A 17,004-nucleotide genomic window follows, 5' to 3' on the forward strand; every position below is an offset into this window, starting at 1 on the left:
AGGCATTCAGCAGAATGTTCGGAGTGTTTTTAATATTTTTGTTAAAACGAATAGTTTGCCTACTAAAAGACGTTTAAGGTTTCGTGAGACGGGCTGACAGACGAGCGGCGCCGGCGCCGGCGCGGGCAGTGCACTCAGTAGCTCTCTACCACCCACTTGCACCAACAACTTAACTCAGGGTTAGTGGGCTATCAACTGTCAGATTCCATACAAAATGGTGGGTTAACCCTCCATTTTCGTTGGTGCAAGTGGCCCTAAGTGACTCGAAACTTGTGGCCAATCGCGATATTACTATATCAAGGTGAGTGCATTCACTGGTGTTTAAATACCTAATAGTTTACTTGTTAAAGATAAATCCTAATTAATTACCCGAAATACTCAAGTAATAAATTATATATTTTTGTACGACTAAGTGGTACAAGTCTCGTTGTATTTGCTCTCCAGAGTTTAATTGCAAAACCTCAAAGCGTTTCGTTGTCTAATTAAATTCTAGGAATTTTAAAATCTATTTAAATACGAAAAGCAAAAGAATCCTCCTAATCGGATTAAACTGCAATGTCATCTCCTTTTATGACCCTCTTATTTGTGTTATTTTATAATATTCTTATTTCGTATTTGAGGGGATTTGATGAAAGACTTAAGCCATGAATTTAATAGATTTTCCTCTTCTTCGTGTCCAAACCTAGTTTACAGTTGTGGTTCATTGGGAATAAGGTAAAGAAAAATTACAACTTAATATATTTAATTTTGTAAATAACGTCGGACTAACTGACTATCAGTGGATTATTAATATTTGGAAGTAAACTGGCTAAGTATGTGAAGTTGGAAAAATGGCGTCTTTGAAAAATTTTTTTTATGCGTTGAAAACCATTGAATTGGCACTTGGTTTTCAACGCATAAAAAAATTTCACCTCTAATCTTCATAATATAAATAGTAATTTCATATACTTTTTTTTAGGTCATTGAATTGGCACGTTACCTAAAAAAAAGTATATGAAATTACTATTTATATTATGAAGATTAGAGGTACCTATATTCTCCCTGATTTATATTTTTAAAATTTTACTCTTTAGTTAATTAATATCGTAGAATCTTAAACAAATATTAATCATTAAGTAAATAACTGGTAACGCAAATAAATGAAGAAACAATTACTTATAAACCTTGCGATTATAATAATATCGGTCCCCACATGCTATATAAGTACAAGTATACATATATTATTGACATCATCATATCGCTCCAAAGGAACCCCAATTAAGTCACATTCACTTTACAATTCACCATAACAGACTTATTCTTTGTTACGTCCTCGTCCTCCTGATTCCAATAGACTTATCTCCAAAAACTTATAACCTCCTATCTCAAACGAAATTCCCCTTCAAAAACAATCCCTCACATATTATAATAATAAAGTTAAAAATGGTTTGGAATTTGATGATAATGGGGAGTTTGGTACAGTGATTCGTTATCTGTGCGGGTTCTTTGTGGAAATGTGACATGTCGAAGCGTTTTGAAGTCTTGCATCGAATAAAGGATTGTACGGTTCGGAGGGACGGGTGGTACGGAAGCTGTGGGTAGTTTCAATTAGCAAAAATTTATGCATTTGTCTTTATTTGTTGCAAAGATCTAAGTAATGTTTAACGTTTCAGTTAGTTAATAATTAACAAAGTTCATTTATAACAACGATTGCTATATAAATATTTAAAACAAAGGCAAGACATAAGTTACTTTGTTTAAGGACAAGTATATGCTGCGGAATGGAGTATCGAGACAAACGTCGATGGTTTAGGGATGCCTTTTAAAATTGTATGTAACTTGTGATGCTTAAAATAAATAAAATAAAAGTCTCAAGAAAATGTTTTCATGAATTGTATGAAAACAAGTGATTTGGCGATATATATTGAAATATCTTTGGTAACACCACAGAATATATAATAGTACAAGTACAGAAGGCCCACTGCTTTGATGTTCACGAAATGCCGCCTTTTAAAATACCTACAAAATTCTAACAAAGAAACGAGCCGCACGTGCGCTGCGTCGGACGATAGGGTTGCCTATGGTTTAAAACGAATTAATACTCAAATAAAATGTTATACCATTATATTCAAGTCTTGGGTACTTTCTACGTCTATATACAGTATTTATATATTTTTGTTTAAGTCCCAACATCACAAGCCTTACTGAACTTTTCCGTGGGACTTAATCAATAGTAGATCTGTGTAAGATTGTCCTTTATTATTCATGACGTTTATTTCACTAAGCAATCTAAGCATTAAGCATTCCACACGCGGACGTCGCATATGAACCTTAAAAAATAAATTGCGATGTAAATAACAATAGAAAGTCCGAACGTGCGTTCTGTGAGAACGCGCGTCACCCCTGATTAGGCCGCGAACTCGCGGCCGCCAGCATGTACTTGTAGCGCGGCTATAGAATCGCGGAGTGAGCCGCCCCTGGTAACACTAAATAATCCTACCATACTGATATGTTCATGCATGTTGATGTGATTTTAAAATTAAGCTTTTTCCTAAGTATGTACCTACATTCAACTAAATATCGGTAAAAAACTTTGCAAACTACCTATTTCGCAAAATGGTATTTTTATTTAAATATTTTAAATGGCAGAAATTTTGCTTATTCAAACAACCCGTGGCTCCATTATTAGAGGGTGCGGTCGGCAATGTGCTTACTGCTGTGCTTCTGACGGCGAACTCCTTTGATAAATATGTGGGCAATATCTATGGTAAGTCTCGTCCGATTGTGTATTCACTACTACGTTTTTCCCTTTTTAGGTTCTGGAACTATCTAATTGTTTCATCAATTTATAGTAAACTTATGTTTAGGTACGCGCAGATTTGTTAGTCATAAACAGACAATATGAGCCGAACCAAGCAAAAATATAGTATAGAGTTGCTACAACATCTATTCTTCGCTTACTTATTACCGTTTTCCAAAAGTAGAACCTTTGGTAAAAATGAACTAAAACTATCTCTGAATTGACATATAATCTAATCGCGATGAATATTGTACGAATTGCTCCGTTAGTTACTCGAATTCCTATTCTCACGACCCAACTTACCCCTAGCACTTTCAGCCCCGATCCTACTATACTGTCGGAGATTGCCGTGACTGGACGCCATGAGCTTTCGTGTGTGAGCTTCTCTGCTGAAAGAATGAAACTAAAATGTGCCAATGAGTAACAAGGCCAATTGTGAAGGCCAGAAACACTTCACCTTCTGACGCACATCCGTATTATTGATCTTACTCTATGTTGTGGCATATGTAATTTGATAATAATATAGGCGTAGGGATGTGACGACCCCATCGCCCATTGGTTTTACCAGTGCAATCAGTCAACGCAGGGCAGCTTGTGGCGAGCTGTTGGGGAACAGCGATCCCACGTACCCGAGTGCTCCTGGGGAGTTCTGTTACCCGTAAGGCGGGTGGGTGGGACAGTACTCTCTACCTCTGGCTTGCCTTGGCTGGCCGTCCAGAGTGGAGTCGTTAGGGCTACATGCCCCAGGGGTGGAAGTGAAAATTTGTATAAGACGCGAGTTGGTACAGTGGCTTCACAGCCACTGGGCAGAAAGCGGTGTACACCTCTCGACACCCTTGAGTTCTCACACCGGTGTTGCCCTTGAGCCATCTTGGATGTCGCTTTTTGTGGGGGCCCATCTTGTGGGGACGAGTCACCGTCTGCCGGAAATAAAATTGGATACCGTTTTATTAGGCAGGCGTCCGGTTTTTTATCCATAGCCCAGTATTTAGTCCATCACTTTCATCAAAATAGACCAGTTCATTTTAGATTCCATTAACTCTCAAACAGTCCTTACACCCTGGCGGGTGTTGCCTCTGCGCCATGATACGGGCAAGGGCAACATCCGCTCGGTGTACCCCTTACATTTAATTAAAGTGTCGAAAGGGCCTCTACGTGTTGGCTTCGGCCCCGCGCACGCCTCCCAAAGGTCCGGAATACCATTGTTCCGTGATGGGAAAGATTTACAATACAATACAATACTCTTTATTGCACACCTCACATAGTTTACAAGTAATGCACAAGAAACAAAAACAAATTAAACAGAGGTAACAACAGGCGGTCTTATCGCTTAAGAGCGATCACTTCCAGACAACCTTTGGGTACTGGAGTTAATATAATCAGAATATAAATAGTAGGTGGCTCTAAGAAATATAGGAGAAGTAGAATTTAAATACAACCAAACAACACAAAACACTCATGCAAATAGACATACATAAATAAATATAACCATAAACCTAAATAAACATACACACATAAATACATACATAAAAAGGTCAATATTAATACAGAAACAAACAGTGTCATTCATAAAATCTAAGGAAGGGAAAGATAGTATTCTTTAAGATGTATGATGCTCATCACTATATTATCTATCTATTCAATTGTCTCCCTTTTAAATTAACTTTGTATAGTTACAAAGGGAGGAAGTTCCATAATTGTATATGTATACATAACAGTGTACTTGTGGTCCTCCCAAAAGCGAGTAAGCGATGTGTTATCGGCATTACATAGAAACTAACAAAAGATAAACTATAAGAACAAATTAAATTATTTTCATAGAAACTTTGGTGGGATCAGTGCCTAAAAATCGTGTAATATAGTAGGTACTGTCTCGTTCAAAAATTATTAAGGTTTAAAATATGACTATAGAGAACCATCGTCTCAACGGAGCCCTGTTTGTCGCGGGGTAATAACAGGCGATATAAATAACACCCACGTACGTAATACGCAAGTATAAGTACAGTTGACATCAAAAGTAGCGGATCAGTGTGATAATCAAACTTTAGTTACGTTGTTTTCTAACAGAATGACACTTAAATAATTTGGGTAACAAAATAATGTAGAGTTTTACTTAGTGGTAAAATCTTTTAAACACAAACAGTGTAGGATAAAATATGATCTATCATTTAGAATTGCCTATTAGGCGCATTTCCTATACTTACTCCTATGTGTAATTAGCCGGAATTATTGTAAATAAAAGTGTGGCCGGTGCTATAAAAAATTTGCACCATTCGAGGTATTAAAATTGCCGATATTTTACAGGTTTAATAAAAATTTTTACATATTCCACTACACAAATAATGACTCTTTTTAAACGAAAATAAATTGAAACACTATAAACGTTTTGGTATATTTATTGAAATTAAAAAGCTGTTTTTGTCGGATAGTTTGTATATTGCACTGGTATTACTGTGGAAATGTACCTGGGCGACCAAGTAGCGGGCCGCTAAACATTATTTTTTAGCAACTTCTGAGACTAGGTGGCAGTGATTTTTAATTACTAATTAAAACCGTCTTCTTCAAATGCGATGGTGGTAATAAGGTGGTAATAAAAAAATCAATTATTGGTTTTGTGAGAATCTGATATGACAGGACATCGTCTATTTTGGACCGATTTCTATATTGACTTGCATGGGATCATAACATAATATAACAGTCATTGTGTTCGATCGCTTCACGATTTTAAGTATGTAATAGAGTGATCGTTAATAACTGGTTAAAAGCAATTTGATTTTCTCTCGGCCCTTACTTTGAGAACCCCTGACTTGAGCTGCACGTGTTACTTTGACAGTGACAGCAGTTTGTTTACGTTTATTCCGTTCAATTCGTAATGGGACTATAGATTATCTAGATAGACCCCGTTTAATGTGTATATACATAATAGGTAGTTAAGTTATTTTAAATTATTTTCTATCAAAAACCTTTAGTTTTATTATTCTTTTGTATTTAGTAATTGTATATGTTTGTAAATATGTGTACTTATTCAGAATCGTATTTTTAATAGAAAAAAAAACATAAAACATATTTTTGTTATACAACTATTTTTATAACAGTTTTTTGCACCAATATTTTTTTTGCTTCAAACTTTACTGATGTCACATAATTTTAGTGCATCGATTTATTTGCTTTTGCTTCCGACATTACGCGATTCGCGTAATATCGCGGTAGGATTACGATCGGCGCGGCGCCATATTGACAGACGCGCAATAACCACTCTGACCTTTCTTTTAATATGTGCCGACTCGTTTCAAATTAAAGCTGGGTTATTAAGGACAATATTAAAAAAAATATTTCCATACGACAATATTGTAAGACCTACATACAACATGATTTGAACTCTAAAACCGGCCAAGAGCGTGTCGGGCCACTCTCAGTGTAGGGTTCCGTAGTTTCCCATATTTTTTTTCAAAAACTGTTCAACCTATCAAGTTGAAAATAATTTTCCTAGAAAGTGTTTATAAAGATCTACTTTTGTGATTTTTTTCATATTTTTTAAACTTATGGTTCAAAAGCTAGAGGGGGGACACATTTTTTTTACTTTAGGAGCGATTATTTCCAAAAATATGAGTATTATCAAAAAATGGTTTTAGTAAACCCCTATTCATTTTTCAATACCTATCCAACAATATATTACACGTTAGGGTTTAAATGAAAAAAAAAATCACTCCCCACTTTACATGTAGGGGGGGTACCCTAATAAAACATTTTTTTCCACTTTTTATTTTTGCACTTTGTCGGCGTGATTGATATACATATTGGTACCAAATTTCAGCTTTATAGTGCTAACGAATACTGAGATTATCCGCGGACGGACGGACGGACGGACGGACAGACAGACAGACATGGCGAAACTATAAGGGTTCCTAGTTGACTACGGAACCCTAAAAACGCCAAAAGTTGAGCCAGATTATCAGTGTGAAAAATGACATAATTATCTTCAAATATCCTCACGTCCTCAGTTCTAATCAGAATGTTAGGTCAAGTAAACTGAACACCAGTAATGTCCCAAAAAAAAATACATTAATTATTCGTCAACTTAAACTGAAAATTGTCTAAAAATATCCTAAAAGCACTTTTAAGTATTCTCTAGCAGTATTTGCACAATTGAAGCGTTTTCGTCATTAAAAATAGGTAATTAAATATTTTATTTAGTTTCTTCTCGAGATAAATTAAAACCGGAAAAAACATCGTCTTGGGTATATTTGTAGGACAACCTACATCTACAATCACTGAATAACTAGCCCGGTGCTCTTCCATATCTACCAACACACCTTTAAACGCAACAAATATTTCCATCATATCATATGGATCTATTTACTTTTAGTAGGAAATAGTACATTACGATACAAGTGCGTAAAAAAGGAAGTTCGAAACGAGTGGCGATAAATTAAAACACGACCAAAGGGAGTGTTTTAAATCGACACGAGTTACGAATTTCCTTTTCGCACGTGTATCGTACGACGTTTTTCAGTACAGATGGCCCTCCGAAGTTTCGACCTGACATATAATGAACCACTTCTCGCACTAGTGCGTAAAAAAAACACCATCTGTACTGAAATATAAATTTATGTACTTTATACATTTCGGCTGTCATGATGCCGCTCATTTCTAATGGAACAGACAAATTTTTTTTCGCGATTTCAGCATTGGTCCCATAATAAAAGTTGTACATTATGACCTCAAAAGTCACTGTGCAAAGTTTCAAAGGGCCTTTTTATTACACCGTGTATTTAGGTACACTCCTAGAATTAATTTCAATAAATGTATATCGGAACGTGATATTATGGAACAAAATTATGAAGCAACGAGAACAATTTGATGGATAACGAATTGTATTGCCCGGGTCTGGATTATAATCCAATTTGTCTCTCGGGACCTAATATCTAGGTCTCTCTGAATACGGTTACATTTGTATTTCAATTGTATTTGTAATTTAAATCTGTTGCTATGAATATAAACGTATTTTTATTCCGTTACCACGAGCAAAATACCACTTCTAAAAAGGTTATTAGGTTTCGTAACACTTGGTATTTATGTTTTAGTTATAAATTGTACTTTTGCCGCTAGCAATGTATAATTATTTATTTATCGTATGGCTTTTACACACTGGTTAAAACTTATTATATGTATTTATTTATTTATTATGAGCCTATTAAATTAAATAAAATTAAATAGTTAAATTAGTTACATTAAATTAAACACTATTTAAAATTTACAATTCTGCAGATAAAAACTCGCATTATTTACATAATTATACTTATATACAAACTATTAATTCACTAATGTACTTACTCACACTTTATGCAGCTTTCAAGCTGAAGGTGCTTGATTAAAGCATATTTAAGCTGATTTTGTACACATTTTGACACAATCTTGAACATATCCACGCAGGATTTTTACTTCATTTTACATGCACTCATTAGTACAAACCTGCGTAACATCAAGATAAAGTCATATCAAAACCAGTTCACACCTAAAACAGTTTCTCAAATCAGAATCGTTCTCAATGACGACAACTCGGTAAGTAATTAGCGCTGCTATTTCCGACTTGCAAGTCAGAGGCGAAGTCCAAGTCACGCATAATGTATGAAGACAAGTCTTCGCGCTTCGTTCGTATTCCAGTAGAGCAGTTGGCTCACACGCCTAAGCCTTTATTCTCATATCCTGTTTGTTAGAAAGTCGGAACTATACCTTGTACTTTTGGCTCTTGAAAAAAGTGTAAACAAACCGGAGCTGTCAAATTTGAGGGCTGTTTATTAGGTAACGTTTGGTTCCTGATTTTATTTCTCTATTTAAAAATAAATTGAGTTCACTACTATTTTCCATTTCATTCCACTAACATGTAATTTCGTTTAATTTGACAAAACATAACACACCTTCATGGATACAAGCATATCATCATTACATTTCATTAATATTATTATTTTCTTCAGGGAATCATCAACCAAAAAGTACCCAATTTTGCAGAGGTTTAAAACTCATGGTTGCATTTTAATCTGAGTGTAACACTACTAAAATATAAAGTTAGACCTTACGCGATTTTTAATTTTATCTGACATTTTCCATTGCTTGTTATCAATCATCATCATCATCATCTGTTCCAAATTTGGTATTTGTGTTTTCGAGCTTCCGCATAACATGATGATTGTTATATTTATGTATTTTTTTTATACTAGATGGTAGTTTAGTTGATTCAGTAATATTTATAGGTACCACACTAATTTTGATGAAAGACAGAGAATTTTTTTTTTCTTTTATTATTCACAAAAATAAACAAAAGCCTAGCCGAATATAGTTATACTCGTAGTTATTTGTCACTTTTGATATATGATAGGTATTTTGTTGTATATTTTTTATATTTTTTCCTGTATACTTAATTTTACTACTGACATCGAATGATTTAGATTTTAGACCATTATTATAATTTATTATTATTTTGATATTGTGTAATGACGATCTTTTTGTGAATGCATTTTATTTTATTCTGACATGTAAAATTTAATGTACATTTTCAATGAGAAATAAATTAATCTAATCTAATCTAATCTAAACTTATAATTAACAGTTTACAGGAATCCTCGCCAAACTGTAACGTTTGATGGCGAGAGGCGCTCATTGTTTTAGACATTAGTTACTTAAATACAGTTTTGATATAAAACAAAAACGTAACATAATACTCTAAGATTAATATTTAATGTTTGTAACTTAATACTAATTTAAACTTTCTTTTTTTTTTTACTTTTAACTATCGAAATTATCATAACTCCTGGTTGTCCTCTGATAGATAGGACTTAAGTTTAGTTTTTAACATCGTTTTTGACATTTTTGGAGTATGTCTTAAAATATTAATTTTATTATAAATTCTTGGCACTATATATGAGGACATTCTATCACCATAGTAGTTTTTAGCACTTTTTTGTACTAATCGCTTCTCTCTTACACTTCTGGTATTATACATATTTTTAACAGTTAATTTATACATATCTTTGTAGTAATACTCAATGGCTATTAGGTACTTTACCTGTTTGTCTATCGGTAATATTTTACACAAGGAAAACAATAAGTCATATTTCTTATTACACTTGTCTTTGACTTTTTTGTAACTAAAAACTTTAAGAGCCTCATCTGAATGTTTCGTATATCATTAATATATGTCTTAAATGTTCGACCGTAAACAATAAGCCCGTAGTTAATTAACGAGTCAGCAAGTGCGTAGTACACCACACGCAATGTTTTTTTATTTATTGCTCCATTTAGCTGATAGAACTTTCCTAAAACAGATCTTAACCTATTACAAACCTCGGCGACGTGCGGCCTCCAGTTAAACTTTGTGTCAATTAATAAACCAAGATATTTAAATGTTTTGACGTAGGTACTGCAACTTATTACATATACAATTTGCTTTTTTGTCATGTAAGCATATAAAAAAGCAATAGAAATAAAATTAAGATTATCTGTGCATGAAATAACAAAAAAATATGAAAAAATATGTTCTATTCTATGTGTTTAATGGTGAAAACATATGTATATTTTTAAGTGAAACGTAATACTTTATACTCGTATATACGTTAACTTTTTTTCTGGTGAGGACGATGACGACGATGAGGATGAAGACGAAGATGATTCTGTCACATTTATTATTATTCTGTCGGCCAAATCGTCAATCTTGTTGTCTAACTCTTTCATTTTTTTCTTTTCCTTGATGACATGTTCTTCGCATCTTCTCCAGTTTTCTGGTTTCACATTAGCAATGTGCGTTTGCCGACCCATTATAAACTTGTACTTACACTCGTCTTGTCTAATTGTACATGTGTATTTGGTAAAATTTAGCGAAATATTTTTGGAATGGAACGGACTATAGTAGTGAGCTCAATTATTTTTAAATACAAAAATTTTAACAGGAACCAAACGTTACCTGATAAACAACTATTTGACGGTTTGTTCACAGTTTTTTAAATACCTGAAAATACAAGGAATCGCATTGTTACTCTCACCTTGCTGACCGACTCACCGACCATGAATAAAAAGTACCAAGTAAGTAGCCACCTACAATTTTGTTCTAGATTCGATCTGGCCTTAAAAGGTTCACTACCCCTGGATCTGTCAAATTTGACGGCGCTGGTTTGTTTACACTTTTTTCAACAGCTAAAAGTACAAGCTTTAAGCTTTACATAGAAACACTAAACAGCTTCGGTATCTAAAAAGCTTTGAACGTGTTTTTGTGTTATCATTTTATCTGAATCCAAGTGAACGGTTAGATCGAGAAAGAATGCCTTAAGACATAATTCACCTTTTGAGCTACGAGACTTTTCCTTATTTTACAAAGGTTAAATAAAGAAAACGTTCATTATTTAACTAGAATGGGAAAACAACTAAATTATGCAACATGTACTTTGTCGCTCACTTAGATAAAATACAAAGTTTTTGCCTCAGAAGTCAGAACAGCTTAGTCATAACTAGTGTAGCAATAATCCTTTTTATTGCACCACAATTATTGATTATTTTACCTGTTTAACCTTCTATCCTTCAAAATAAAATAATCATAAAATCTCTAAACATTTTTCCGGTTACACACGGTAACCTGACCTTGGATAGAGAGTAATTTATAAAACAAACAGTAATTTAATTAATGTTCCTCCGTATTATTTCAGGGCGGAGCAGCCTCCAAAAACGCTGCAACCATGTCAGTCACATTAACTCGCCGCTACATTCACTTAGTATCTTGGACTAGTGCTGAGACAACTCGTGAGTTTCATTTCAAGGCTTCAGGCAAAAAGTGTTTTTTTTTTATACTACGTCGGTGGCAATCAGGCATACTGTCCACCTGATGGAAAGCGGTCACCGTAACTTATGCGCGCTTGCAATTCAAGGGGTGCCACATGCGCGTTGTCGACCCATTAGAAACTTGTACACTCCTTTTTGAAGAACCCCATACTGTAGTAATTTCATCAACATTGACATAACTAACGAGTGTGATGCTCTACAAGAGAAGTGAGTGTGGAGAAGACTGGCTGTAGGACAAGACTGTCTATAAATTATTTTGTGGCTTCTAACTCTTGTACTACTCTGCTTACAAAATATATTGTCGGTAAAGCAGATGAATTTCTTAGAGTCTGCTCGGAAAGTGACTCTTCATTTTCCGAACAGACTACCTAATTTCTGTCAATATCTGAACTGAATGCAGTGTGTAAGTACACACTGAACACAAAACTTTCCACAAATAATGGAAATTTTGAGATTCAAAATATGACGGAACGCGGATACACGTACGAGAAAACTATTTGAAATGAAGAAGCCTGACACAAGGAGCTAAATCCTTTATAAACGGGGACTTTCTTCATGCAGTTACTAATATCTAGTTGAAATTCAGGCTCAACGATAAAGACTCGCAACCAACAATTTTTCTCCACACTACCGTGGACGGTATCAAAGCGACAAGGTGCTCGCAAACGTCTCAAGTCTGTTTTCGTTATGGTGGGCTTAATTGAGAGCCGCGGGCGCCCGTCCACCAACTTACCCCTACTTCTCCTTCAACTTCAACTCAACCCTAAGTTGTAAGTCATAAGGAGATGAGGAAGGAAAGGGTAAGTTGGGCATGTAGCAGGTTTTATTAAGCGACATCCTTGTAAGGAAGAGGCTGTTTATGCCGACGATGCAATAACTGTGGCCGTACTTTGTACTCGCGAGTGTCGCGTTGGTTCGACAGGCACATAGCATGTGAATTGTGAACGCTTGTCTGTTGTTTTGTTGGTCAAATCAAGACTCGAGAAACCTGTCAGAACTATCGTTAGGTAATAAAATATTTATTGATCACCAAAATCGAATCAATATGCAGGCTGAAATAAAAAAACCGGTCAAGTGCGAGTCGGACTCGCCCACCGAGGGTTCCGTACAAACTTTCAAACTCCCCAGTTAAAATAATCTCATGTTTTCACATAACTCTAACGACTTGACTAGAAGACAAAAATATAGGTACTAATGAGCATTATTGTGTATAGCGCTATCTCTCGGTGAATTCGCTAACTAATTCGCGCGACCATAGTATGTTGGTTTTTCAGGGATTATTCTTTATAATGTTAACCGATTTAAACAATTTTTACTTTATTGGAAAGAAGATGATTTACGTAACATCTCGTATTAATTTGAAGTACTATATACATCCGCAAAGGTGGGTAAATTAAAAATAAAAATCTGAAAAGTTTTTTGTGAATTAAAAAAAAGTTTTCAAGATACAAACACGATTATATTTTTCCTGTAATATTTAGCATAAAACCTATGTTTCCTAAAATTTTCATAATTTTTCGTTGGTAAACTTCGGAGATAAGGGGGGGGGGGGCGGTATTTTTTTTTTTACATTTTACTTCAAAATTCTTTTTTTTTTTTTCAAAACAAAAAAAATATAAAAAATAGTTTATTTACGTTCAATTTGAGTTATTTCTAACGATACCCCACTTGACCTAGTAACTTGAAATTTACAGTTTGCCCCCCTTTCATTTTGGCCATTTTCTACAATTAAAATTAATAAATTTAAAAAAACTATACCTTCTATTTGTAGAGGTTCACAATGTTCACAACTATTCCAAATTTCAAGTTGATAGCATTAGTAGTTCTCGAGATATTTAGGAATGTGACACACGGACAGACAGACGGACAGAGTCGCACCATAAGGGTTCCTGTTGTACCTTTTTGGTACGGAACCCTAAAAAGACGTTTGAAGGTAATTATGATTGATATTGAATTTAAGTTTGATAACATTGGTTGGTTATACAGGATGAAATAATAAGGAACATCGCTAAGTTGCATAGTGACTTTTTAAGGTAATAATGAACAACGTATGATGGAACCAGTGCTCAAATTTCGAAATAAAATTGCCTTTCCAACTGACGTAATTCCGCTTGTTTCTATTTTTTGTATATTTTGACCTCAAAAGTCACTATACAAATATGGCTCGTCCTCATTATTTCACCCCTGTGTGATCCGCCAATATTTTCAAACTTAAATTAAAAATTGATCATAATTATCTTCGAGGTCGAGGGGTTCATCGGACATAATGAACACTCAAGTGAACACTGAATATTATTTTATTCCAATTATAACAACTCAATTCTAATCACAAATCAAATTAGTGCTGATTAGGTAACCTAGGTAATTCTACCGAAACGCGGTACAGTTCCTAAGATAAGAGACTAGCGCACTTCCCGACTGCAGGGAGTAGAATGACCTCTCTTCATTCTCGTGCCCCTTCTCCTAGACTCCGTACGGCGCCACAGATGGCGCAACTTGCGTTCCGGCGAGTCATGAGTACGGACTCATGACTACTTGGGCAATTCCACGTAACTGTAATGTAAGTGACCACTTCATTGCATGTTTTTTTATTTATGATGCAAATTGAAGTCTTAATTTATCTCTAGATAAGCCTACTTTTAATCCTTAGATATATTGATATTTAAATTAGCACCATGAATAAAAAAACATGCAAATAATTGGTCACTTACATTACTCTGTTACATGGAATTACCCACTAAAGTCATTTGATGCGACAAAACATAACTATAAGTAACCTAAAGCAAAGCATAGCTAACTATTTCAACACATCACAGCCGGAAGGAATCAGGCTCACCGCGACATCGCTACGATATACCTGAGATGCGCTAAATAATTCCCTGTGTGTCGACCCTCTGCATAATGCACGCGATACAAATAGAATACAGTTCACGGCAGTAATTGGTTAAGATCGCCATGTGGAGAAATTAATTGGGATTCCCCCTTATTGGCTGAACAATTGCATTATTCAAACGTGTATGTTAACCGCCTTCGTATTTGCAATTTTTCTTATGATCATTGAAAGAGAAAGCTACTGAAGTTACGTCGAAAAACTTGTTGAGACCTCAGTGATTTGGGTTGACAATTATGGTTGAGCTACATAAATATTGTATAAATCTTTTGGAGGATGTTAATTATTAGATACTTACTCATTTTGTTTTTTAATGTTTATAGTAAATCTGTGAGACATTGTTTATGTCCTTATTTAAAAACTTCGACATTTAGAAACTATAATACGTCTGTGGTGTCTTATTTACTACCACGAGGGAATAGGTCACTATTTTTAAAGCATAAGCACCATTTGAACAGCCAGGGAGAATCTTAAATCATCTGGAGCATTTAGCACCACTAACTAAAGTACAATGAGTTACTTAAAACGTAAATCAGCTTTAATTTTACGTTGTTAAGAACGGTAACAATTGAAAACAATCACACCACTCCAAACCAATTGTAGGCTAATGATTGGTAAATTCACCTCAATTCTGTCGCAGTCGACCACATGTGTTCGTCGCTTGTCAGTCTCCGCTAGCGCAGTGGCTGTGCCAAATACTCGTCGGGGACAAATAGACAAACACAGAGCGTTGGATGTTTGTGTGACTATCGTTTTAACATGTCGTTTCAATAAAAGTGTTATATAAATTATATGACAAAGGCTCTTTGACGATGGTTTCAGCATTTGATACCTAAGGGCCTGGCCACATGGGCGCGTTGCGGCGACGCACCGCAAAAATTCTGCGTTGCGTTGCCGCGCCGCCAGTTTCTGCGGCAGGAAATCTGCGGCGCGGCACCGCGACGCAAGAACTCGCGGTGCGTCGACGCACCGCAAAAACTCGCGGCGCGGCACCGCAACGCAGAATTTTTGCGGCGCGTCGCCGCGCCGCCAAAACTGGCGGTGCGTTACCGCTGCTCGCAATTGTGAACTGTTGTGTTCGAATTAAACTTCGTGTCGTTTATATTTAACCCTTCTTTACTTGGTGATGGATTTTTTTCCAAGCATCACGAAAATTGAATCAATAGTAGATTTAGTACAGTTTTTCACGATAAAATACTAAGCAATATTCGAATTTTTCAATATGCTATTAAAAATCATCTTTTTTAGTTACGTTGTTTCATATTTAAAAAATGGTGATAGATTTTTTTTCATTATTTTTCCAGTGCTCAGCATAATCATAATCATAATCATAATCATTTTATTGGTAATAGATAAATTACATGTCAATATTTGAAATACAATTGTAATAAATAAAAATTATTAGTACAAGACTAGGAACTATTATTCCACCACTATTATTTCATATATACCACCATGGTGTCATATATCTGTAAGTTGTTAAAAAAAGTAAAATCATGCAATTAAGGGTTTATTGACAATGGAGTGCCTCTCTAATTTATATTTCCGCAATGGGTACATCGATGGGTAGATTTAAATAATAACATTTTTAACCCCCGACGCAAAAAACGAAGGGGTGTTAAAAGTTTGACGTGTCTGTCTGTCTGTCTGTCTGTCTGTCTGTCTGTTTGTCTGTCTGTCTGTCTGTCTGTCTGTCTGTGTGTGTGTCTTTCTGTGGCATCGTAGCTCCCAAACGGATGAACCGATTTAGGTTTATTTTTTTTGTCTGAAAGCTGAGTTAGTCGGGAGTGTTCTTAGCAATGTTTCATGAAAATCGGTCCACTATGTCGGGGTCGGGGGTTTTTCAAAATTTAATTAAATAAATAATTTTATGACTTTTATATAATTCCCAAAAGATTTGACAATTTGTAAATACATAGGTAAAGAAAATATTCGTTCTATCTGAATATGACGATAGGTACCTACGTTAAAAATAGAGCGCTTTCGAACTACGTCCGAACCGAATCCGATAAATTCGTGAAAATAAAATTACGCACTATTATGGACTATGGACGGAAATCTGGCAGGATTTTGGAGTAGGCCCTTGAGGCAACCTGTTAAGATGCTTCTCTTATCATAGTCAACCTCAGGTCCGCAAGCTGGCAGCTGGGGAGCGGGGCTAAATCGACAATCGATTATATTTTTAAGACGATACAGGACGGTTCAATTTCCATACCAACGCTCTCGACTATTTGCTCCCTGGTTTTTGAAGGTAGACTGATTTTTTCAACACAGATTATTCTATAAATTGAAATAGACATCATACACGAAAGAAAAAACGACAAGGCCCAAGGCAACAATTAGTGCTTGCACCTCCTATATGAATCCTTTTGCAGCATTACGATATAGCGAAAGACTATTTTTAACCCCCGACGCAAAAACGAAGGGGTGTTATAAGTTTGACGTATCTGTCTGTCTATTTGTGTGTTTGTCTGTCTGTGTGTGTGTGTGTGTCTGTGGCATCGTAGTT

Source organism: Leguminivora glycinivorella, chromosome 11 (genome assembly GCF_023078275.1).
Source record: "Leguminivora glycinivorella isolate SPB_JAAS2020 chromosome 11, LegGlyc_1.1, whole genome shotgun sequence".
In the NCBI taxonomy this organism is placed as follows: domain Eukaryota; kingdom Metazoa; phylum Arthropoda; class Insecta; order Lepidoptera; family Tortricidae; genus Leguminivora; species Leguminivora glycinivorella.